The 23,428-nt window shown below is 38.1% G+C and overlaps 1 protein-coding gene and 1 long non-coding RNA gene across 4 annotated transcripts in view; one reads left to right on the top strand and one right to left on the bottom strand.

The window, feature by feature from the left end:
* The window catches only part of ABHD3 (abhydrolase domain containing 3, phospholipase), a 60,772-nt gene extending 41,586 nt beyond the window's left edge, over positions 1–19,186 (top strand). Inside the window, exons 9-10 of one of the 2 annotated variants that reach the window (XR_006209880.1) lie at positions 12,740–12,903; positions 19,117–19,186. The gene's annotated coding sequence lies outside the window, so the exon portion shown is untranslated. Of the gene's footprint in view, positions 1–12,739; positions 12,904–13,586; positions 13,667–19,116 lie in introns of those variants that run through there. The other variant, XR_006209881.1, reaches the window with a different exon arrangement.
* Positions 8,350–9,926, bottom strand: LOC122232537. 2 transcript variants are annotated; one of them, XR_006209882.1, is made up of 3 exons: positions 9,756–9,926; positions 9,588–9,680; positions 8,350–8,481 (listed from the first exon to the last, which is right to left on the bottom strand). It is a non-coding gene; the product is annotated as an uncharacterized LOC122232537 (long non-coding RNA). The 2 variants fall into 2 exon arrangements; XR_006209883.1 differs by having other exon boundaries at positions 8,350–8,459.
* Positions 19,187–23,428: the final 4,242 nt, after the last annotated feature.

Below are 23,428 nucleotides of genomic sequence, written 5' to 3'. Positions count from 1 at the left end.
GTACTCACAATAGGAATACAAATGGATACGTCATTTTCCTTTCCTTTTTTTCTTTTTCACAGAATCCCATTCATTTTTTATATCTTTTTTATAAGAACTTTTTTTTTAATGTTTATTTATTTGGGGGGAGGGGGGTGGAGGAGCAGAGAGAGAGGGAGACAGAGAATCCCAAGCAGGCTCTGTGCTGTCAGCACAGAGCCCAATGTGGGGCTCAAACCCACAAACCATGAAATCATGACCTGAGCCAAAATCAAGAGTTGGACGCTTAACCAAGTGAGCCACCCCGGTGCCCCCATTTTTTTATATCTTAAATTCAGTAAATACACACACAATTTTATGGAACAATAGTTTCTCTTACTATGTACAATATTCATAGTGTGATACACTCATATATTGTAGCCTATCCAGTTCTAGTCTGGTCTATCTCATCCTTTTAACTACCCCATTTTCATTTTTTTTTCCAAGTAGGCTTCATGCCCAACATGGGGCTTGAACTCATGACCCTGAGATGTGAGTCACACGCTCTACCGACTGAGCCACTCAGGTACCCCTCCCGTTTTCTTTTTTAAAATGAAAGTAAGAAAATGAAAATCTTATTAATTCTTAAATCTGGGGGATAAGTGTACTGGGTTTACTATATTATTCTCTCTACTTTTGTGCATACATTTTTTTTATTACTTTTTAAAAATTACTCTAAAAATGCACTTTTAAGACCCACTAATGGGTTGTAACCTATAGTTTGGAAAAGACTGGAATTCTAGGAGTTACTAAAAGTTAAAGAAAGAAGTCACTAGTGTATATGGATGTTGTCACACTTAGTTTTAACAGCTTCTTTACTTATTGGCTTTCCCCTAGCAATCTGTAAATACAGTGAAGACAGGAAACATATCTTCTTTACTCTCCATTTTATCCCCTGGGGCAACACAGTGACTGCCTCATATTAGGTTTATTTTTCTTTTTTAAATTTATTTGTGAGAGAGAGAGAGAGAGAGAGAGAGAGAGAGAGAGAGAAAGGGAGAAAATGAGCAGGGAAGGGGTAGAGAGAGGGACAGAGAGGATCCCAAGCAGGTTCCCTGCTGTCAACACAGAGCCCTACACGGGGCTCGAAACCATGAGATCATGACCTGTGCCATAATTAAGAGTCAGATGCCAACCTACTGAGCCACCCAGGTACCCCATTATTAGGTTTTTTTTTTTTAATGTTTATTCATTTTCGAGAGAGAGAGAGACTGAGCACTAGTGGGGGAAGGACAGAGAGAGAGAGGGAGACACAGAATCCAAAGCAGGATTCAGGCTCTGAACTGTCAGCACAGAGCCTGATGCGGGGTTTGAATCCACGAACCATGAGATCATGACCTGAGTTGATGTCGGACGCTTAACTGACTGAGCCACCCAAGTGCCCTATTAGGTTTATTATTAATAATACTTAATAATACTTGAACCAGACCCTGACTGATGGAATAGTAGATTTTACAGACAAATCAAAAGTAGGGAGAGGAGAGACTATTGCAACCACTCTCCACATTAGAACATCTGTTAAAGCAGCTTGTCCCCTACTGACATTACAGTCAAAATGGTAATTTTTAAAATTTCACAGTTGCTCTGAACCTAACAAAGCGCTGGTCACAAGATAAGCACATAACTTTTTAGAACTTAATTTGGAATCAATGAGGACAATCTGCAAGGTCAGGTGATAAAGAATACTTAGGAAATTGGCTATTTTAACTCCAGTTCTCACTTAAAAGACAATATTTTGGACCTAACCTTTTCTGAAAACAAGTTAAGACAGACTAGAAACTGCTGTTCCTTCTCCTACAATACAAAATTGACACTAGCAATGATACCCAATGCAGTAAGAATCATTGTATATAACTGATTTTATTGTTTTGCTTTTAAATTTTATCTCTAAACAAAGAGACTGATGTTTATATATTCATGGGCTTTATGATGATAAAAATGATGTTTTATGCTTTCATTATATGCATTTTAAACCTGTGAATTATTCAATTGTGCTATTTATCTCTACCTTCAATACTATAACTACGAGATACTTTTTCTGGCTCTATCCTTCAACCACCTAAATGTGGGGATTATTTTGAAAATAGTGAAAGGCAAGAATTTGACAAGAATAATTACCTCTCTGGATATCTCTTTTAAATAAAGGAAATTTTTGGGGTCCCTGAGTGGCTCAGTCAGTTGAGCATCCCAACTTCAGCTCAGGTCATGATTTCATGGTTTGGGAGTTAGAGTCCCAGGATGGGCTTTGTGCTGACAGCTCAGAACCTGGAGCCTCCTTCAGATTGTGTCTCCGTCTCTCTCTGCCCATCCCCTACTTGCGCTCTCTCTTCCTCTGTGTCTCTCTCTCAAAAATAAAATAAACGTTAAAAATTTTTAAATAAATAAATAAAGATAATTACTTGGATCAAGTAACAAACATTTCACTTTCAGTTAAGACCATGACTCAGTATTAATTTATTACTGGACATTTGTGCATTTGCACTTTCTAGAAAGGGCTATCTTCTTCTTCCCCACAATGAGTTAGATACTTGTACCCAAATTTTATAAACAGTACAATAGTAGTATCTATCTTATTCATACTTCAGGTTTTATTGGTGATCATATTACTATGGACTCAATATCAGCTGGATATTAATAGATAGGCTAGCAGTATATTTACAGATAAGAATGATCACAGAAGAACATTATTCTGCTTTAAACTGTCAACCTATTAATTGGTGCCTATAAATTTTATAGCTGGGTCTTTTTTTTAAGTTTATGTATTTTTTTAATGTTTATTTTTGAGAGAGAGAGAGAGAGAGAGTATGAGCAGAGGAGGGGCAGAAACAGAGGGGGACATAGGATCTGGAACAGGCTCTGTGCTGACAGCAGAAAGCCTGATTCAGGGTTCAAACTCACAAACCCTGAGATCACGACCTGAGCCGAGGTGGACACCTAACAACTGAGCCACCCAGGTGCCCCTACTTATTATTTTTTTTAAGTTTATTTTAAGAGAGAAAGAACATGAGTGGGGAAGGGGCAGAGAGAGAGAGAGAGAGAGAGAGAGAGAGAAACAGAATCCCAAGCAGGCCCCGCACCAGCAGCACAGAGCCCAACCCCACAAACTATAAGATCATGACCTGAGCCAAAACCAAGAGTTGGACACTCAACCAACTGAGTCACCCAGGCGCCCCTTCATTTACTTGTTTTTAAGTATTCTCTACACCCAACATGGGGCTTGAACTCATGACCCTGAAATCAAGAGTCACACACTCTTATGACTGAGCAGACGGGTCCCTGTGCCTGTAAATTTCAAATACCCATATCATCTGCTTTACTTTGCCTATGAGCACACATAAGCATTTTAGAAAATTTTCTCTTTTTTTTCCAAACTCAAAATGAAGCATGCAAAGTACTTAACTCCCATACTCTGATTATAGTTTATTTCTCCTAATGCTATACAGTAGTAATTCAGTTTGGCCTCTGAAACCTCTAGGTTAAAAGAGACACTTTACCAGAGTTAAAGGGACACTTTGAGAAACAGGAGGTAGAGGGGTGCCTGGGTGGCTCAGTCAGTTAAGCATCTAACCTTTGATCCCGACTCAGGTCATGAACACACAGTTTGTAAATTTGAGCCCCAACTTGGGCTTTGCACTGATGGCATGGAGCCTACTTGGGATTAAGTCTCTCCACTCTGCCCCTCCCCTGCTAGTGCTCTCTCTTTTTCAAAATAAATACATAAACTTAAAAAAAAAAAAACCCATGATGTAGATATAACATATCTATTATTGTACATATTATATATATTTTCATGATGTATATTCTTGAATATATATAAAATTTTTAAATGCCTGTTATACTCTGTATTTACTTAAATCCATTTATAATCATTAATTATGGTTCCTAGTATTTTTTAAAATGTTTATTTATTTATTTTGAGAGAGAGAAAGAGAGCACTTGAGCATGCTCATGGTCTCGAGTGTGGGAGGGGCAGAAAGAGAGGGAGAAAGAGAATCCCAAGCAGGCTCTATGTTTTCAGGGTGGAGCCTGCTGAGGGGCTCAATCCCACGAACTGTGAGATCATGACCTGAGCTGAAGTCAAGAGTCAGATGCTTAACTGGCTGAGCCACTCAGGCCAGTTAAGCACCCAGTCCCTAGTATTTTAAAATCATTTCTTGGAAAAGATATTTGGACTTGAATTCAGAGCATTTGTGCTGGATTCTTGGCTCTCCTACTAATTCACCATTTGACCTGAAGCAAATAATTTATCCTTTTTAGGCTTTAGTTTCTTCATCTATAAAATGCAGAAGGTGATGTCAATGTTCAGAGTTAGTATGAGGATTAAAGAGATAATATGTATGTGAAAGTGTTTTGTGAGCTATTAAGAGCTATAGAAATGTAAGAAGTGGCTATGAAAAGGTGTGTATTATTATAAACCAAATCAAACCTAATGACATGTTAGTACTAATGTAGCTTTCTCTATCAAAAACACATTGGTGGGGCGTGATTCTTGATCTCGAGGTCACAAATTCGAGTCCCACCAACACATTGGGTTCAGTGTAGAAAAAAAGTCCATATTGATCTGAATGGTCACGTTAACTTGATTCCTTGGCTAGGGTGGTGATGCTGCTGGGGAGATACTTTGAGGCTATACAAATATCATGTTTCTGTTTTAACTTCTCTGCCCATTCTTTGGTGGATCTTGCCTGCAGCAATTACTGTGGTGTTCTTTTTTTTTTTTTTTTAAGTAAATTATTTGTTTTTGAGACCGTGCAAGCAGGGGAGGGACAGAGAGAGAGGGACAGAGGATCTGAAGCAGGCTCTGTGCTGACAGCAAAGAGCCTGACATGAGGCTTGAACTTTCAAACCTTGAGATCATGACCTGAGCTGAAGTCGGATGCTCAACTGACTGAGCCACCCAGGTGCCCCCAAAGTGGTGTTCTGATGGTGATTTTCTATTCCCCATATTCCTTCTATGTTTAAATTTGGAATTCTTCAGAAAAGAAGAGCTGTTGCTTCTTTTTCCTCCAATGCCATTTCTTAATTCACTTACCGGTATCAGTGGGGACTCATGGATATTTGTTTACCACTGCTAGATAATTTTCCCAAAAGAAATAAAAACATGTTCATACCAAAACCTGAAATTGCTTTATCTGTTTATATGTTTATAGTAGCTTTATTCATAGTCACCAAGAATTGATGGTGTTATAATTCTTTGGGTTAGAATTCAGTACTATCATTATTTCAGTTGTTTCAGCTTGGTTTTTTTCTGGTTGATTTCTATGTGTCTTTGATATACTGTTTTTGTTTGTTTTTAAGCACTCTGGTAGCACAAGATCTCTAGGCTCATCTTGTATTTCCACTACTCCAGCCCTGAAATCAATTAGTTCTCCAGGGAGCCCTGGTTCCTTTAAGAATAGGATTTAAAAGCTAAGACCTAGGGGTGCCTGGGTGGCTCAGTCGGTTAAGTGGCCGACTTCGGCTCACGTCATGATCTCAAGGTTCACATGTTCAGGCTCCATGTCTGGCTCTGTGCTGATAGCTCAGAGCCTGGAGCCTGCCTCGGATTCTGTGTCTTCCTCTCTCTGCCCCTCCCCTGCTCACCCTCTGTCTCTCTCTCTCTCAAAAATAAACATGAAAAAAAAAAAAAAGCTGAAACCTAGATGATATGCTCATTGCTACTGGGGCCCCACTGCTTGTAGCCCCTCTCAATGGAGTTGGGAAAAAAATCCTATATAATACATACACATATACATCTAAATGTATCTATCATCTGTAAATAAACAAGAGTCCATATTGATACCTCTGACTCCAATTTAGCAACACAGAATTAATTCTAGCTTCCCACTCTTTCCTTATCTGTAACTCCTTTCTCCCAGTGAGAAATATGTTTCTGATTATCTGTAACATATTTACTTATTTGTTGAATACAAATAAAATAGATTATAAATAATATTATTATTAATATTGGAAACCAGGATAGCAATTGTTACCCTTTAGGAGAGAATAGTGACTCATTTGTGATACATATGGTTTGTGTACTTATGGTTACGTATGGTTGCACATGGTTTGTATACTTTTCTGTATGTATGTTTACAGAAAGTTATAAATTCCTGACATTTAAGAATGGCAGGCTGAGAAAAAAAATATTGCCAACGGTCTGACCTTGTCTTCTATTTCATCTTTGGTTTCACAGGAATTAAATTAAGAGAAAACTAAAATTCTCTTATGTTTTAAGAAATTATTTATAGTTGATTTTTGAACAATACAGGTTTGAATTGTGTAGGTCCACTTATATTCAGAGTTTTTACAGAACAGTACGTAAAGATATTATTTCTTCCTTATTATTTTCTTTAAAAAATTTTTTTAATGTTTATTTTTGAGAGAGAGAGAGAGAGACAAAGCATGGGGAGGGGGGGGGGGCAGAGACAGGGACACAGAATCCAAAGCAGGTTCCAGGGTCTCTGAGCTGTCAGCACAAGAGCCTAATGCAGGGCTCGAACTCACGCGCTGTGAGATCATGACCTGAGCCAAAGTCAGATGCTTAACTGATTGAGCCACCCAGGTGCGCCTTCCTTATTATTTTCTCAAAAACATTTTCTTTTCTCTAGCTTACTTTATTGTAAGAATACAGTAAATAATACATATAGCATACAAAATACCTGTTAATCAACTTTGTTATTGGTAAGGCTTTCACTCAACTGTATGCCATTAGTAGTTAAGTTTTCAAGAGTCAGAAGTTATATTCATATTTTTTACTGCTTGGAGAGTTGGGGGTCCTAACCCCTGACCCCCTTGTTCAAGTATCAACTGTATAGATCTTCAGCTACACTGAGAAAGTAATTATTAAGTGTAATGATTTTGTGAAGAAAATTGTAAAACTTCCTAAGAAAATAGAAAGAAGACTTGACTTCCATAAATTCAAATATATATATACATACATATGTATATATATTCAAATACATATATATACATACATATATATTTGTATATATATGTACACATTCTTTTTTTTTTATTTTTTTTTAACGTTTATTTATTTTTGGGACAGAGAGAGACAGAGCATGAACGGGGGAGGGGCAGAGAGAGAGGGAGACACAGAATCGGAAGCAGGCTCCAGGCTCTGAGCCATCAGCCCAGAGCCCGACGCGGGGCTCAAACTCACGAACCGCGAGATCGTGACCTGAGCCGAAGTCGGACGCTCAACCGACTGAGCCACCCAGGTGCCCCTATGTACATATTCTTAAGCTTGTGGTGAATACAGTAATTTTCATTGACAAAATAAAACATTTGTTGCCTCTTTTGGAAAAAAAAAGACTTGAATAAACCAAGAAACATGTTTCAGCATAACAAAAAAATGAATGGTGTACATTGTTTCCAAATTAATTTATAGTTTTAATTAAATCCCAATTAAAATCAAAGTAGAATTTATTTAGAAATAAAGCAATTCTTGGGGCGCCTGGGTGGCTCAGTCAGTAAGCATCTGACTTCAGCTCAGGTCATGATCTCGCGGTTCGTGGGTTTGAGCCCCGCATCGGGCTCTGTGCTGACAGCTCAGAGCCTGGAGCCTGCTTCAGATTCTGTGTCTCCCTCTCTATCTGCTCCTCCCTGACTCACACTCTGTCTCTCTCAAAAATAAACATTAAAAAAAATTTTTTTAAGAAATAAATAAAGCAATTCTAAAAGTTGTCTACAAAAAGAAACAGAACAGTCAAAAATATTTTTCAAAGAAGGAAGATATGGTACCATCAGAATTGAAAGGTGAATTAGGTTACAGTTAAATAGTTATTGGTGCAAAATTTTTCAGATCACTAAAACAGAATGGAGAACTAGAAAGAGACCCTAATATATATTAGAATTTAAGTAACCAAAAGCACAGTGAGGAAAATGGTCACAAGGCATGGATAAACAATTCACATATACGTACACATATACAACAACACAAAGAGCTCTTACAATAACAATGTATTGTTATTGTAAATGGTAACTAAAACTATGAAATATTTTTAATCTATCAGATTGGCAACTATTTTGAAAAGTTTAATGCCATGCATTGGCAACAGTGAAAGGAACCAGACACTCTCATACACTGCTGCAAAATGTGTAAAGTGGTGGAAATCTTCCAACGTTTTGATTCAGAAATCACTTCTAAGAATTTATCCTTCAGAAACACTGGCACATGTAAAATAACAAAATAAAAAAGGACAGAGTTATTTAATAAAACATTGCTTGTAATAGCAAAATATTGGAAACTATAAACACCATTAGGAGAAAGGTTAGATTAAGATCCATTCTCACAACAGAATAAAATGCAGCCTTAAATTAGAAACACTCTTGTGTACTCACATGAGGTGGTTTAGTAGAAGAAGATGTTGAAGAAGCAAGTATGGGATGACTGATGGATCTTAAGTCCCTGAAGGTGCAGAATAGAATGTGATCTAGACCAAAGATGCAGGATTTGGCTGAAGAAAGAAGTGGGGCACCCTTTACATTGTAAAGAAAGAAGAAAGAACCAAATGCAGAGCAAATAATAGAGCTTATTTTTCTCTCTTCACAAACCTCTTGGGCTTCACTGTAATCAATCCAGGGGTCTTCCTTTCCCTTCCCTTTCTGAAATTCCCAGTTCTCTAAATCTTCCAGGCTTCCAAAGCTTTTTATTGACATGTCCAGTCTCATACTATCCAAGAAGATACAACTAGGAATCATAATTTATATGTATTTACTGAGTTTCATGTGTGTGCAGAATATAGCATCAGGCTGTGATGGATACAAAGAACCATGATAATAGTGAAGTTGGACACATAAATACACACTAATTTACAAATGGTGAAATCAAGGCAGGTTTCTTTTTTTTTTTTTTTTCTTTGAGAAGAGAGACATAGAGAGTGTGCAAGTGGGGGAGGGGCAGGGAGAGGGAGGGAGAGAGAGAATCCCAAGCAGGCTCCACACTGTCCATGAAGAGCCCAATGCAGAGCTCAAACTCACAAACCATGAGATCATGACCTGAGCTGAAATTGGACGCTTAACCGACTGAGCCACCAAGGCGTCCCTCAAGGCAAGTTTTGGTAATTATTATAGCAGATGTACAAAGTGCTTTGGGGATATAAAAGAGAGGAAATATAATTATGATGGGAGCAAGGATTAAAATGGGCTTCACTGTGGTGCCTGGGTGGCCTGGTCAGTTAAGCGTCCGACTCTTAATTTCAGCTCAGGTCATGATCTCAGATTGAACCCCATGTTGGGCTCGCTGGCAGCATGCAGCCTGCTTGGGATCCTCTTTCTCTCCTCTCTCTGCCCCTCCCCACATCCCCCCCACACCCACATGCATCCACGTTCTTTCTCTCAAAATAAACTTTAAAAAGTGGGGGGGGGGGAGTGGGGGAAGGAGGGCTTCACAAAGAAGGTAATATTTAAATGAGACCTTAAAGGAAAGACACTAAAGATACTATTTTCTGAGGGGTACAGATGGAAGCAAAGGGATTCCATAAGGAATGTGTGAACTAAGTTACAGAAAAGAGGGAGAAAGCAAATTAAAGATAAATCCATTTAACTCATTTTCCTTCTGTAACAATTGTATTCTTCCAACTCACATGAGTTAATTATTCATCCAACTTGAGTTTTGGAGAGAGGATGTTTCAATCTCAATCTCATGTCTCAGTGACCTCTGGGTGACTGCAGCTTCTCTGGTACAAAGAAGGAGGGAATGTAAATGAAATTCTAGTTCCTTGGAGTAATGGGGGGGGGGGGAGGATGCATACCTTTGGAGAACCCTGAGCACAAGATTTAGTGAATCTCTCTGGAGACAGAAATTCATTTGTTGTAGTTTCTCATTAGTTCCCATTTGTCCTTCCTCTTATTCTACTAAAAATAGAATTAAAAAAAAAAAATTAGCAACCTAGATTGAAAGTGGACATGGTCGATACCAGTTGTAAAACATAACCAGGGCAAATTTTAAACAGCATTTGAAAATTATTGTGTATCTTCTCCTACTTCTAATTTCAAGCCATGTCAGCAGGAAGAAGATAAAAACTAGCTGATGGTCCTGAGTTAATATTATAGGTGTGTTTAAAGTACCCATAGTTCACTGTTCCATTGGCTATCTGTAATCATGGTTTACATCAACACTATTACTAGAGAAAACCAATCACCAGGAAGTGAGGGTGGGACAAAATGGTTCTCTGACTCATAAACTCATTAATATGATTTTTAGGTTTTTTACATTATAAATCGTATCTTTTGCCCAAATTAAAGAGTATTTGGAACCCATGCATTTGCTTGAACCAAAGACAAACTACTGAAGTGAAGGGAATTAGGTTTTGACTGGTATGTTAGAATATTTTGCAGTTACGTATTTTGAGCCATTTACAAGCCATCTGGCAAATGGAATTGGAAAAGCTGGCTTTTAGAAAGGTCCCTTCCCATCTCTAAACCTTAAGCTGAAACCGTTTTCAAGTTGATGTTAAATAATTTATAATTTCAATTCATATTTAGTTCTGTAGACTTTTTTTTAAAGTTTATTTATCTATTTTGAGAGAAGGAGCATGTGAGCAAGAGTGAGAGAAGGGCAGAGAGAGAACCCCAAGCAGGCTCCACACTGTCAGCACAGAGGCCAATGCAGGGCTTGAACCCATGAACTGTGAGATCATGACTCGAGCCTAAATGAGTAGGAAGTTTAACTGACCGAGCCACACAGGCATCCCTAGTTCTATAGACTTTCTACTCTACTTCTCCTTTACTCTAATTAAGACATGCTCTCATAAGAGAATCTGACATAGACAAAAGCAATGTCTACCTTTTGTATACATCCCTAACTGGAAATATTTCCCCATGTTTTCAGCTTACTTGACTCTTTGGGAGTGAGGCAGAAAGCAGTGGGAGGTGAACTGTTGTGGTTCTTTTTTTTTTTTTTTTAAAGAAACAGTTTGTTTTTTTTAACGTTTATTCATTTTTGAGACAGAGAGAGACAGAGCATGAACGGTGGAGGGTCAGAGAGAGAGGGAGACAGAATCTGAAACAGGCTCCGGGCGAACTGTTGTGGTTCTAATGTTCCTGCCTCCATCCCAAAGTCCTCCAAAGAAAGTCAGAATAGCTAACCTGCAACCACCTCCAAGAGGAAAAAGCTTAGAAGCATCTGTTCAGAATTCAAAATAGCTCACTCAAAAGTGAGAGCTGGCTGAACCACCATCATATTCACCAGCCATGTTAGGAAGGCTGGGTATTTTGGAGAAGGGTCATATGATTCCACAGTTCCTGAAAACTCTCCATCATGGCCAAATATGCAGCAAAAAGGATCCATCAATTAGTTACTGCTGTCAATTCATTAGAATAGCATATTGTTTTTCTGAAAACAGTACGATAGTGTTGAAAAAAATTCCTGGGGTGCCTGGGTGGCTCATTCGGTTAGGAGTCTGACTCTTGATTTCAGCTCAGGTCATGATCTCACGGTTGTGAGATTGAACCCTGTGTGGAGTTCTGCACTGGGCATGGAGCCTGCTTGAAATTCTTGCTCTCCCTCTCCCTCTGCCTCTCCCCTGCTCATGCTCTGTTTCTGTCTCTCAAAAATAAATAAATATTTTTTAAAAAGAACACAAGAATGAAAATGAGTATGAATGCCATTTATGAAATATTTTTAACAAAAAATTAAACTTGAAGCATAACTGGATCAAAAACAGGAAATTCAGGGGACAGAGAGACATGTTAAAGGACAGATGAGACGCAAACAGGAAAATGCAGTCAGGAGACTTTATAAACTGCAAAGAAAAAGCCAAAATGAAGTAAGAAAACATTAAGCAACTGCAAATATACCATTTATGAGGCAATTGGAGAAATTGAACCCTGCCTGGATATTTGATAGTTTTTTTTTTTTTTTAACATGAGAATGATATTACGGTTATATTTTTAAAATAGCCCTTATCTTTCAGAAATACATACTGAAATATTTATAGATGAAATACCTCAGATTTGCTTTGAAATAATTCAGTGGGTCATAGTGGGGGGAAGGGTGGGGAGATGGGTCGTAGCACAGGTGAAAGAAATTTGTCCGGAAGTTGGTAACTTTTGAAGGTGGGTAATAATTATATGGGGGTTCAATGTGCTATTCTATTTTGCTGATGTCTGAAAGGTATTGCCATAATGAAATGGCATATAATTCCACTGGTGGGTTCCTATTCTAGGGCAAATATAATTAATCAACTTTTACCAAACCACTTCAAAATCCTCTTAAGAGCTCAGTGCAGCAATACACCGAAAAGTATTAAGCAAGCAGATATCGAACACACCCCTGGTTTTTACAGATGCCTCATTCCTTACAGCTCAGGCGATGAACTGTCTCAACCAACTTGTTCTACTATAAGCTCATGTGCTCTTTGACACATATTTGAAGGCTGGCAAAACTTGATTTAAACCTTTAATAGTACACACAAAGAATCATTATCTTAATGGTTCATCTTATCCCTACCAAGGTAGCTGAACAAACAAGATGGGCAGGAATAATATTATAGCACAGCGGTTAAGTGCTCTTTTCTTAGAACTCATTGGGGGCACCTGGCTGGCTCAGTCAGTAGAGCATGAGACTCTTGACCTTGCGGTTATAAGTTTGAGCCCTGCGTTGGATATAGAGATTGCTTAAAAATAAAATCTTAACAAAAAGAAAAACAAAAAAGAACCCACTGGCATTTGGCAACAGATAATAGAAAAATCAGCTTCCTAAAGTTTATTCAAAAGAAGTATTTTTTTCTTGCAGAACAAAAAGTTCAGAGAAAGACAAGTTGCTGGCATTGGCTCAACACATCAAGAATGTCAGGGTCTAGGTTTCTTGGACTTTTCCTCGTTGATAAAACATAGCTGCTACATCTCCAGGCCTCTCATCTGTGATCCAGGGAGGAAAGCCAGGTACAGGATGGGCAGGTAAATAAAGCTTTGAAAGATAGACATATTTCTATTTCCAACAAAATTGGGTTCTGTTGATAAGAGCAGAGAACGGATATTGTGTGGGAGACTAGCAGTGTATGCTACAGAATCCATTTAACCTGAGGTCTCCAAAATTTTATATTTTCTATGTTCTGGCTCATAATTGACCTCAATATATCTTAAATATATTTTTAAATGTTTATTTATGTATTTTGAGAGAGAGGGTGAGCCAGCAAGCAAGCGGGGGAGGGGCAGAGAGAGGGAGAGAGAATCCCAAGCAGGCTCTGTGCCACCAGCAAAGAGCCCACCATGGGGCTCAATCTCTCGAATGGTGAGATCATGACCTCAGTTGAAATCAACCTGAGTTGAAATCGTTAGATGCCTAACGAGCCACGCAGGCCCCCCAATCCATCGTTAAGTAAAGCACAAACCTACATAGACAGATAGATGTATGTATGCATGTATGTCACAAATATGCATCAGGAATTTGTGACCAAATTTATTTATTAGGATCCTATCTATATATTTTGATGTTTTGGGGTTTCAAAAGTGTCATCTCTGGGTTTTGAATCAAATTGATTAAGACAGGTGGAGTCACATTATCTACTTTGTTAGTGGTAAACTACATCAAAGAACAGTTTGGATTGGAAGATAAACTGGAATGCCTTTCTTCTTTCAAGGTACACTTTAGGACAGGTTTACGGGAAAAATTAAATGCACAGAGCACACTTACCCAATTTGTGAATCATACGCAAAACAGAAAGCCACATGGTGTGGAGAACCTCCATGCCTGCCTTTTAGCAGATGTTCCTGGGGAATGCCAATACAACCCAGGATTCCTTGGAAAGTGGGGTAAGCAAAATGACCAAAGCTCTGTGACCCTTAATATTTTATAAGCTCTGTTCTATTTTATGGGCTCAGGCAGGAATGTGGAAAGAGACAGACATGTTGCCCCTGTGTGAAAGATAACTTTTAGGTTAACAATTTTCATGAATGTCCCGAGAGTTGTCATTTTATGAGAATATTTAGTAAAGATTAGGAACCTGTGATAAAAGTATGAATGGGAAACACAAGCATATTATTTCTTACTGAAATATAATCCACAATAAATCCAAAATAAATAATCATCCAGAAAGACCTTGGTCTAAATAAACATGCTTCTCATTGAAGTACAATATGTTCTTAGCAGAATGTTTGCTTTTTCTCGGTTGGTTGCCAACAAAGCATCTACACACAGAGATTGTCAATGTTACACAAAAAATGTGTAAATATACATAGAAGATACTCTGAAAGGGAAGATTGCAGTTTAGTGGGTGGAAGAAACTAGATCAGAGGTGAAGGTGACTGTGGTAAGATGTAGATAAGCAAGTGACAGAAGATGATCAAGATAGAAGATGTAAAGAATTGGTCCCTGTGGTGGTTAATTTTACGTGTCAACTTGAATGGGTCACGGGATGAACATTATTTCTGGGTGTATCTATGAAGGTGTTTTTTTTTTGGATGAGATTAGCAACTGACTAAAGCAGATTGCTCAGCCCAATTTGTGTGGACATCACCCAAGCCATTGGGGGCCTGAAAAGAAGGTGGGGGAAGCCAGAATTTACTCTTTCAGATTGGGCTAAACATAGGTCTTCTGCCCTCAGACTGGAACTTACACCACCGCTTTCCCAGTTCCCCAGCCTTTGAATTTGGGCTCGCACCAGTGGTTCTCAGAACTTTGGGTTCAGATTGTAACTACACCACTGGCTTTCTTGGGTCTCCAGCTTGCAGGCGGCTGTTGTTAGAACTTCTCAGCCTCCATAACTGTGTGAGCCAATTCAGTAAAATAAATCCCTTTTTATGTGTATCTCCTATTGGTTCTGTTTCTTTGGAAAATCCTAATAAGGTTCCCCCAAAAGTTTATTGGTTTCCTTTAACCTGCAAGCACATGAATAGCCCAATTCCTCACATGATGTACATCATTGCCAGCAAGAAGAAACAAAAACAATCATCAAATGCTTTAATTATGAAGTTATTGGGGGAACACAATAAAGACAAATGCCAGGCCCCTGGCTCACATCTTAAACTGCAGAGTAGAACCCAGATTCAGATTATGCAGAACTATAGATCAGTCTGACAATGGAAACAAAATATCCTCATTGAAATTGCAAAATCTCCTCCCTGATTTAAAGCTCTTGGGTACCGCGGGGTGGGGGTGGGGGTGCGGAAGGTAGCTGCTGAATGACCATTAAACTGCCCATGGATCAAGACACAAAGAAATCTGAAGCTCGTCTTAGAAATCCTTGTCAGTTGCCTTCCTATATTTTATTTTTACTTTGGTTTCTAGAATGAAAACATTTCCTTTTTGTGGAAAGGCTGTTTTGTTGTTGTTTTGGGTTTTGTTTTGTTTTGTTTTGTTTTTTCCCCAGATGACTGAAATTAACCTAAGAGGTTCCCCAGAGTGAAAGGCTCAGGGACAGCCCTCTCCCTCAAATGCCCAGCTTTGTCACTATGAAGACTGTTTGTAGTGAACAGCCAGTCGACAAGAGGCAATTATTATGAGACTATGGCAGTGATTTGGAACACGAGCTTACAGGGAGGTCTTTGTTCTTGAAAACATACAGCTTGTTGAAATTGTATTTCAGTCATCAAGATACTGGAGGTCTTCTCACATCCTCTCCCAGGGACAGGCCTACCTAGTGTGGTCTTCACTGGAGTCCTCTTGAGGTAGATGTAGGTAAAAAGCTAATTGATGTTTAATTTTCTTGAGCCTCATTTTATGCAGGTGGAAATGTCTTACAGTGACTTTAATATGATTGTCATGTTTTAAAATGTAGCAATGTTCTTGGAGAGAAAAATTGCCATTCAAAGCCGGCAGGTAGTGTTTAGTCTCTTTAATTTGGCACAATATGAATACTGTGTCTCCCATTGTTATGGCAACACAGGATAAAAAATTAAGATATTAATATTAAAAATAATAATTATCCAAGGATCTTAATTAAGTGCTGGTGATGCTGTGGAAATTGGAAAGTGTTTTTTAAATGCCGACTGACATTTATTGTCATTTTTAAGTTAATTTATTTATTTTGTGAGAGAGAAAGCAAGAGTGAGCATGGGGATCAGGCAGAGAGATAGGGAGAGAGAGAATCCCAACCAGGTTCCAGCTGTCACGACCCAGAACTCAGTCCCACGAAATGTGAGATCGTGACCTGAGCCGAAATCAAGCTCTTAACCAACCAAGCCACCCAGGCGCCCCAGAAAAAATTAGAACTTTTATACATTTTATATGTTGTTGATGGGAATGTCAAATGTTACAGCCACTTTGGAAAATAGTCTAGCGGTTTCTCAAAATGTTAAACATAATTACGATACAATCCAATAGTTCCATTCCTAGGTGTATACACAAGAAAGTTGAAAACATGTTCACAGAAACTTGGACATGAATGTTCATAGCAGTATTACTCCCAACAGCCCAAAACAGAAATAACCAAAATGTTTGTCAACTGATGAACTATAAAGAAAATGTATATTCATATCATGGGATATTATTCAGCAATAAAAATAAATGAAGTGCTGACACATGCTACAACTTGGATGAACCTTGAAAATATGATGCCAAGTCAAAGAAGTCAGTCCCAAAGGACCAGACATTATTATTCCATTTATACAAAACGTCCAGAATAGGCAAATTTAGAGAGACAAAAAGCAGATTGGTGGTTACCAAGGTTAGAGGTGGACAAGGGGAGATTGGAGGCTTGATAGGTAAGGAGATGGGATTTTTTTTTTTTTGGGGGGGGAGTGGGTAATGAAATGCAGTGATGGATGCACAGCCCTGTAAATAAACTAAAAGTCACTGAATTGCAAACTTTCAATGGGTAAATTGTATGATATGTGAATTACATCTTCATAAAGCTGTTTATTAAAAGAACAGCCAGGGGTGCCTGGGTGGCTCAGCTGGTTGAGAGTTCGACTCCTGATTTTAGCTCAGGTCATGATCCCAAGGTCGTGGTATCAAGTCCTGCATCAGGCTCTGGGATTGAGCCCCGTGTCAGGCTCCACGCAGAGCATAAAGCCTGCTTAATATTCTTGCCATGCATGCATGCTCTTTCTTGAAAGAAAGAAAGAAAGAAAGAAAGAAAGAAAGAAAGAAAAGAAAGAAAGAAAGAAAGAAAGAAAGAAAGAAAAAAAAGAAAACCCAAATGTAACAATTCAAGCATATTCAAAGACTTAAAAATAAAGTTTCAGAAAAAATAAGGCTTAGCATCTAATGGAAAAGGTTACCGTAAAATTACTTAGAATCATCTATTCTGGTATATTATCTTGAATTACAAAGTATGTTCCACCACTGACATAAATGTAATTTTTATACACCCAGTCAACTAATTTAGTTATCAACTGCAACAAGTTATCCCCAGAAAGAAATACTACTTAGAGGTCCACATTCTATGGGTTTTTATTGTCATTCATCCATAGATCCCCAGTGCCAATTCTCAAATGGCATTTCCCCACATTCTTCAGGAATGTGACTTCTAACATTTAATAAAAAATAACCATATTCAAACACAATTTCCAAATACTGCAAACATCTTGTTGTCATTCTGTACTTCAAGAGACAGGTCAATACTGACCTTGGTACACTTTCAACTTAACTGAAATGAAAGGTATTGTCTTTTGCTTTTCTGTTGCTAAAAGAGGCAGCCAGAGGTAGCAAAGTGGGTAAAACTTGGAAGGTAGAGGCATTAAGAGGATGACAGCATAGGTTGCCTCTGAATAGATGATCTGTTTGGCCCAGGAAGTGAAGAAATGAGAACTGGCCAGAAACCTACAAATGCAGACCTTTTGAACAACTCAGAGCAGAGGGTTTTACTGGTTTCCATACCTGTCACCCAAACTCCCCTGCTTGCACTCTCTTTCAAAATAAACAAACATTTCAAAAAATGCATAAATACTAATATGAACCATATGAAAGTGATGTTTTTATGGGTCAAGACAATTAAGTATTGGCAATTTCCTATGTTTCAACCTAAGTCACCCATCACGCAGGTTAAGAAACAGAACATTACCCAGTTAAAACTATCACACTCCCCTCCTTCCTTCCATTTGAGGTGATTGCTCCCTTGAACTTCTCGATCATTCTCGTGCATTTTTTTGTGTGCACATTTCTAAAACTTCACCACTTGTCAGCATCCTTAAAGGTTTATATGCCTCTTATATGGTGACATCAAGCTATATGTATTCTGCTACTTGCATTCTTTGCTCATTTTCATTGATGTATTTTACTATACACATGAACAATTTAACAACTTTTTCTGTTGGACATTTAGTTAGCAATTTTACTATTACAAAGAACACTATCACTTTCCTGAATATATCCCCTTGGGTGAATCAGCAGCACATTTTAAATTTTGCATTCTCTGATTCTAGGAATGTTAGGCATTTCCCCCTACATTATACTGAACTTTCCTCTTATGTGAATTGGCTACATTCTTTACTTTTCTATTGGACTGTCTCCCTTACTAATTTCAAGGAGGATTTTATAGATATTAATCCTTTATTGGTCATATGCTTTGCAAGTATATTTTCCCAGTCAGTGGACTGTCAAAACACTTTTACAACAGCTTTATAATATATCTCAGTGGTTGGCAAACTACAGCCTGTGAGCCAAATCCAGCCCTCTGCCCATTTTTCGTAAAGTTTTGTTGGAACACAACCATTCCCATTCATTCACCTATTGCCTATAGCTGTATAGTTGAGACAGAGACCATATGGCCCTCAAAGCCTAGAATGTTAACTATCTGGCCCTTTACAGATAAAGTTCAGTAACTCCTGGTCTATTTCTTCAAGTAATTTACTTAATTGTTCCTCTAATTTTATACATACAGGGCTTCCTTTTCAATTAAAAAATTAATATGATGAACATCTTTATGACTAAATGTCAACTTTTGTTCCTTGGGGCTTTCAAATGGAATCCTGGATCAAAGTCAGAAAGAAAATGTAAGGCTTCTGAGATAACTTCACGACTTGCTTAAAGTTTTTCAATTTCCTTCCCATGACTATTAGACACACTCTTCTATTTTCCCAGCAATGAGCACTATTACAAAATTATTTGATCAAAAATGAAATCTGGCTGAAAATTACATGAGTACCAACATAATTTCCTCTTATTTAATATTTTATATTTGGTATCTCATAAGGTTAAGTTCTCCCATTCTTTCCATTTTTCCCCCCTAGAAAAATGATGTATCTCCTACAGCCTCTTCATTCTTCAAAATGAATATGAGAATCAATACACCAATCAAGAACAAAGGTTCTTGGACAGACTTGCATCTAAATTCCAACTCTACTATTAAAAACCATGGTACTTTAACCTAAATGTAAGACAGGAAGCCATCAAAATCCTCGAGGAGAAAGCAGGCAAAAACCTCTTTGATCTTGGCCGCAGCAACTTCTTACTCAACACGTCTCCAGAGGCAAGAGAAACAAAAGCAAAAATGAACTATTGGGACCTTACCAAAATAGAGCTTCTGCACAGCAAAGGAAACAATCAGCAAAACTAAAAGGCAACCGATGGAATGGTAGAGATATTTGCAAACGACCTATCAGATAAAGGGTTAATATCCAAAATCTACAGAGAACTTATCAAACTCAACACCCAAAAAACAAATAATCCAGTCAAGAAATGGGCAGAAATGGACATCAATAGACACTTCTCCAAAGAACACATCCAGATGGCCAACCAACACATGAAAAAATGCTCCACATCACTCATCATCAGGGAAATACAAATCAAAACCACAATGAGAGATCACCTCACACCTGTCAGAATGGCTAACATTAACAACTCAGGCAACAACAGATGCTGGTAAAGATGTGGAGAAAGACTATCTCTTTTGCACTGCTGGTGGGAATGCAAATAGGTGCAGCCACTGTGGCAAACAGTATAGAGGTTCCTCAAAAAACTAAAAACAGAACTACCCTACGACCCAGCAATTGCACTACTAGGTATTTATCCAAGGGATACAGGTATGTTGTTTTGAAGGGACACATGCGGGGCGCCTGGGTGGCGCAGTCAGTTAAGCGTCCGACTTCAGCCAGGTCACGATCTCGCGGTCTGTGAGTTCGAGCCCCGCGTCAGGCTCTGGGCTGATGGCTCGGAGCCTGGAGCCTGTTTCCGATTCTGTGTCTCCCTCTCTCTCTGCCCCTCCCCCGTTCATGCTCTGTCTCTCTCTGTCCCAAAAATAAATTAAAAACGTTGAAAAAAAAATTAAAAAAAAAAAAAAATGAAGGGACACATGCACCCCAATGATAGCAGCACTATCAACAACAGCCAAAGTATGGAAAGACACCAAATGTCCATTGATGGATGAATGGATAAAGAAGATGTGGTATATATATACAATGGAGTATTACTCAGCAATCAAAAAGAATGAAATCTTGCCATTTGCAACTACGTGGATGGAACTAGAGGGTATTCTGCTAAGCGAAATTAGAGAAAGACAAATATCGTATGACCTTACTTATATGAGGACTTTAAGACCTGTAACACATGAACACAAGGGAAGGGAAGCAAAAAGAATATAAAAACAGGGAGGGAGACAAAACATAAGAGACACTTTAATATGGAGAATAGAGGGTTACTGGAGGGGTTGTGGGAGGGGGATGGCCTAATGGGTAAGGGGCATTGCCTAATGGGTAAGGGGCATTAAGGAATCTACTCCTGAAATCACTGTTGCACTATTTGCTAAATTGAATGTAAATTAAAAAACAAACAACAAAAAACAAACAAAAAAACCCATGCGACTTTAAAATTGTTTAAAAACTAAGACCTAACACGTTTCTTTCTGAAAACAGCAAACACTGTCTGCTACATAGAATTGATCTGAAGGTTAAAAGAAGTAACATGTAAAGGGCTTAGCATAGAGCCTCACAGATTAAGCACTCTGGTATTTGACAAATAATAGTACTGTCCACTAAAAAAATTCCTTTGTGACAACTGCATTAGATCTATAAAACAGTAAGAAAAATCTGGCACAGAATTAGCATTAAGTATGTATCAGTTGATACACTATCAATAAAGAGGTTATTTAAAATTCACCACGATAGGGGCACCTGGCTGGCTCAGTCAATAAAGCATGCGACTCTTTATCTCAGGGTTAATTTGAGCCCTATGTTGGGTGTAGGGATTACTTAAAAATAAAATCTTAAAAAAGTCATCAGGACAATTGCATTAAACTTATAAATTAGGGAATTCACATCTTTACACTGGCTTTCCTACCCTGAAATATGGCACTAGTTTTGGTTTTGACTCAGGAATTTTCTAAAAAACTAGAATGGAATGTTGTCCCCGTTCCCAAGCCCTTAAAGGGGAAAACGTTCTAGAAAACATGGAAAAATTTTAAAGACAAAGTGGTCGTAGTACCTCATGGGTTCTACTTGTCTTACACATCACACTATAATTTCTGTAGTTCATCAAATATAAAACATCTATTTTTAGTTGCACTTGTTATTTTACAAGGAAAAAAAAAAACTTGATTTACGTTTGATACCAAACCTGAATTTACACCATGTAAGAAACATTTCAATTTCAGAAATAGTAAAACACACCTAATGATACATAAAATACTTTGGTATAATCTTAACAAAATGCTCTAAGTATGGTCAATCCTCATTATTCACGGGTTCTGTATTGGGGAAGTCACTTGCTAAAATTTATTTGTAACTCCAAAATTAATACTTATGGTGCTTTCCTGGTCATGCATGAACATGCATAGAGCAGCAAAACATTTTGTCACCTGAAATGAGTGTTCCCAGGTGAGGGTGAACAAAGCAATATTCTGCCTGGTTTCAATTCTTACTGTAAACAAATGTCCTTTTCATGGTCTGTGTAGTGCCACATTTTTTCTATTCTGTAATTTTGTTTAAAATCCCCTAAGTTAGTACTCTTGTCTCCTAAGCACAAGGCTGTGATTTGGGGCCCCTAGCTGGCTCAGTCGGTATAGCATGTAACTACATCTCGGGGTTGTGAGTTGAAGCCCCACATCAGACATAGAGTTTTGCCTTTTGGAGGACACGTGTTAGAAGAGTTTTCTTCAGGCATGAGTTACGATGTTGTTGGTCATGAATTCAATGTAAGGGAAACAATATATATTAAATACAGAGTCTTTAAATAGATACACACATAAACCAAGGTTATGTACTAATCCTTTCATGAAAATGTGTCACAAAGAAACCTAGCCCTGCATTTTCCCTAGAAGCAATGGTCAGTGTTCACTATTTCAGTTCTTCACAACTTTATTATAACAGAACTACTGTAATAAGAATCAACTGCATCTAGAAACTTTGGTGTCATTTTTCTAAAATGAATCACTAACATACTAACTTTATCCATGATATATGAAATAAAACTTTAAACCTTTACTGAAAAACGTGTTCAGAAAAATAGCACACTACCATGTTCCTAGACAGAAACTAGTAAATATTCCCATGAGAATTTTCACATTACATAACAAGGACCAGTATCAGGCATCCTTTTTTTTTTTCCCTTATAAAGTTTTTATTTTGAGAGACACACAGAAAGAGAGAGCATGAGCAAACGGGAGGGGCAGAGAAAGAGAGAGAATCCCAAGCAGGCTCCATGCTGTCAGTGAGGAGCCAGACGTGGGGCTCAATAACACGAACCAGGAGAACCAGAGTCAAAGTCAAAAGTTGGACGCCCAACTGAGCCACCCAGGCACCCCCAGACATTCTTTTCTGTTGCTATTTTAATTGGAGTATCTCTGGAAAATGTCTCCTATTGACTTAAGAATTTCTTCATCATGTTAAAGAATTATCTTTTAGTTTGTTTTCAGGAACAACTGTTAAGTATTATTCTGATATCTGTTATAGAGAATTATGTGGATTTTGTTTGCTGTCTATATTGATACATTTCTCTTTTTTAAGGGGGGGGGGGGGGAAGATGGGTAGAGGGAGAGAGAGAATCCCAAGCAGGGATGAGGGGCTCAGTCCCATGACCCTGGGACCATGATCTGAGCCGAAGTCATGAGCCAGACACTCTATGGACTGAGCCACCCAGGCACCCCTGTTATCAATACATTTCAAAACACTGAGCTATCCTGCATAACCCAACATAATCATAATAGATTAAAACATGCTATGAAATTTAATTTTCTATTATTTCACTTATGGTTTTCTAAACTCATAATACATTTCATTAAGAAAACTTTCACATATAAAACCTTAAGCTTTAAGAGACCATTTATGTGCAAAATGCAGAAACACTAAGATCCTATATACTGTCTTGGGGAAAAGGATCAAGGGAAGCGTATCACAGTCTGGTCTGTTTTCTATTCACTGCAGTGCTTCCTTTATAGCTAATAATGGCAATCAGTTCAAACAGCTTTTTCTTCAATTTCTCTTCACATAAAAATGAAACAATGACCTCTAGTGGAATAAACTCAATCTACACCAACTGTACTTTAGTCTTACATTTACATATTTTTTGATTGATTCATACTGTAAATACCTAAATGTTAATATTTCCACA

Source organism: Panthera tigris, chromosome D3 (assembly GCF_018350195.1).
Source record: "Panthera tigris isolate Pti1 chromosome D3, P.tigris_Pti1_mat1.1, whole genome shotgun sequence".
Lineage (NCBI taxonomy): Eukaryota > Metazoa > Chordata > Mammalia > Carnivora > Felidae > Panthera > Panthera tigris.
The sequence above is the reverse complement of the archived record's forward strand: the minus strand, read 5'-3'. Positions and strand labels throughout refer to the sequence as shown.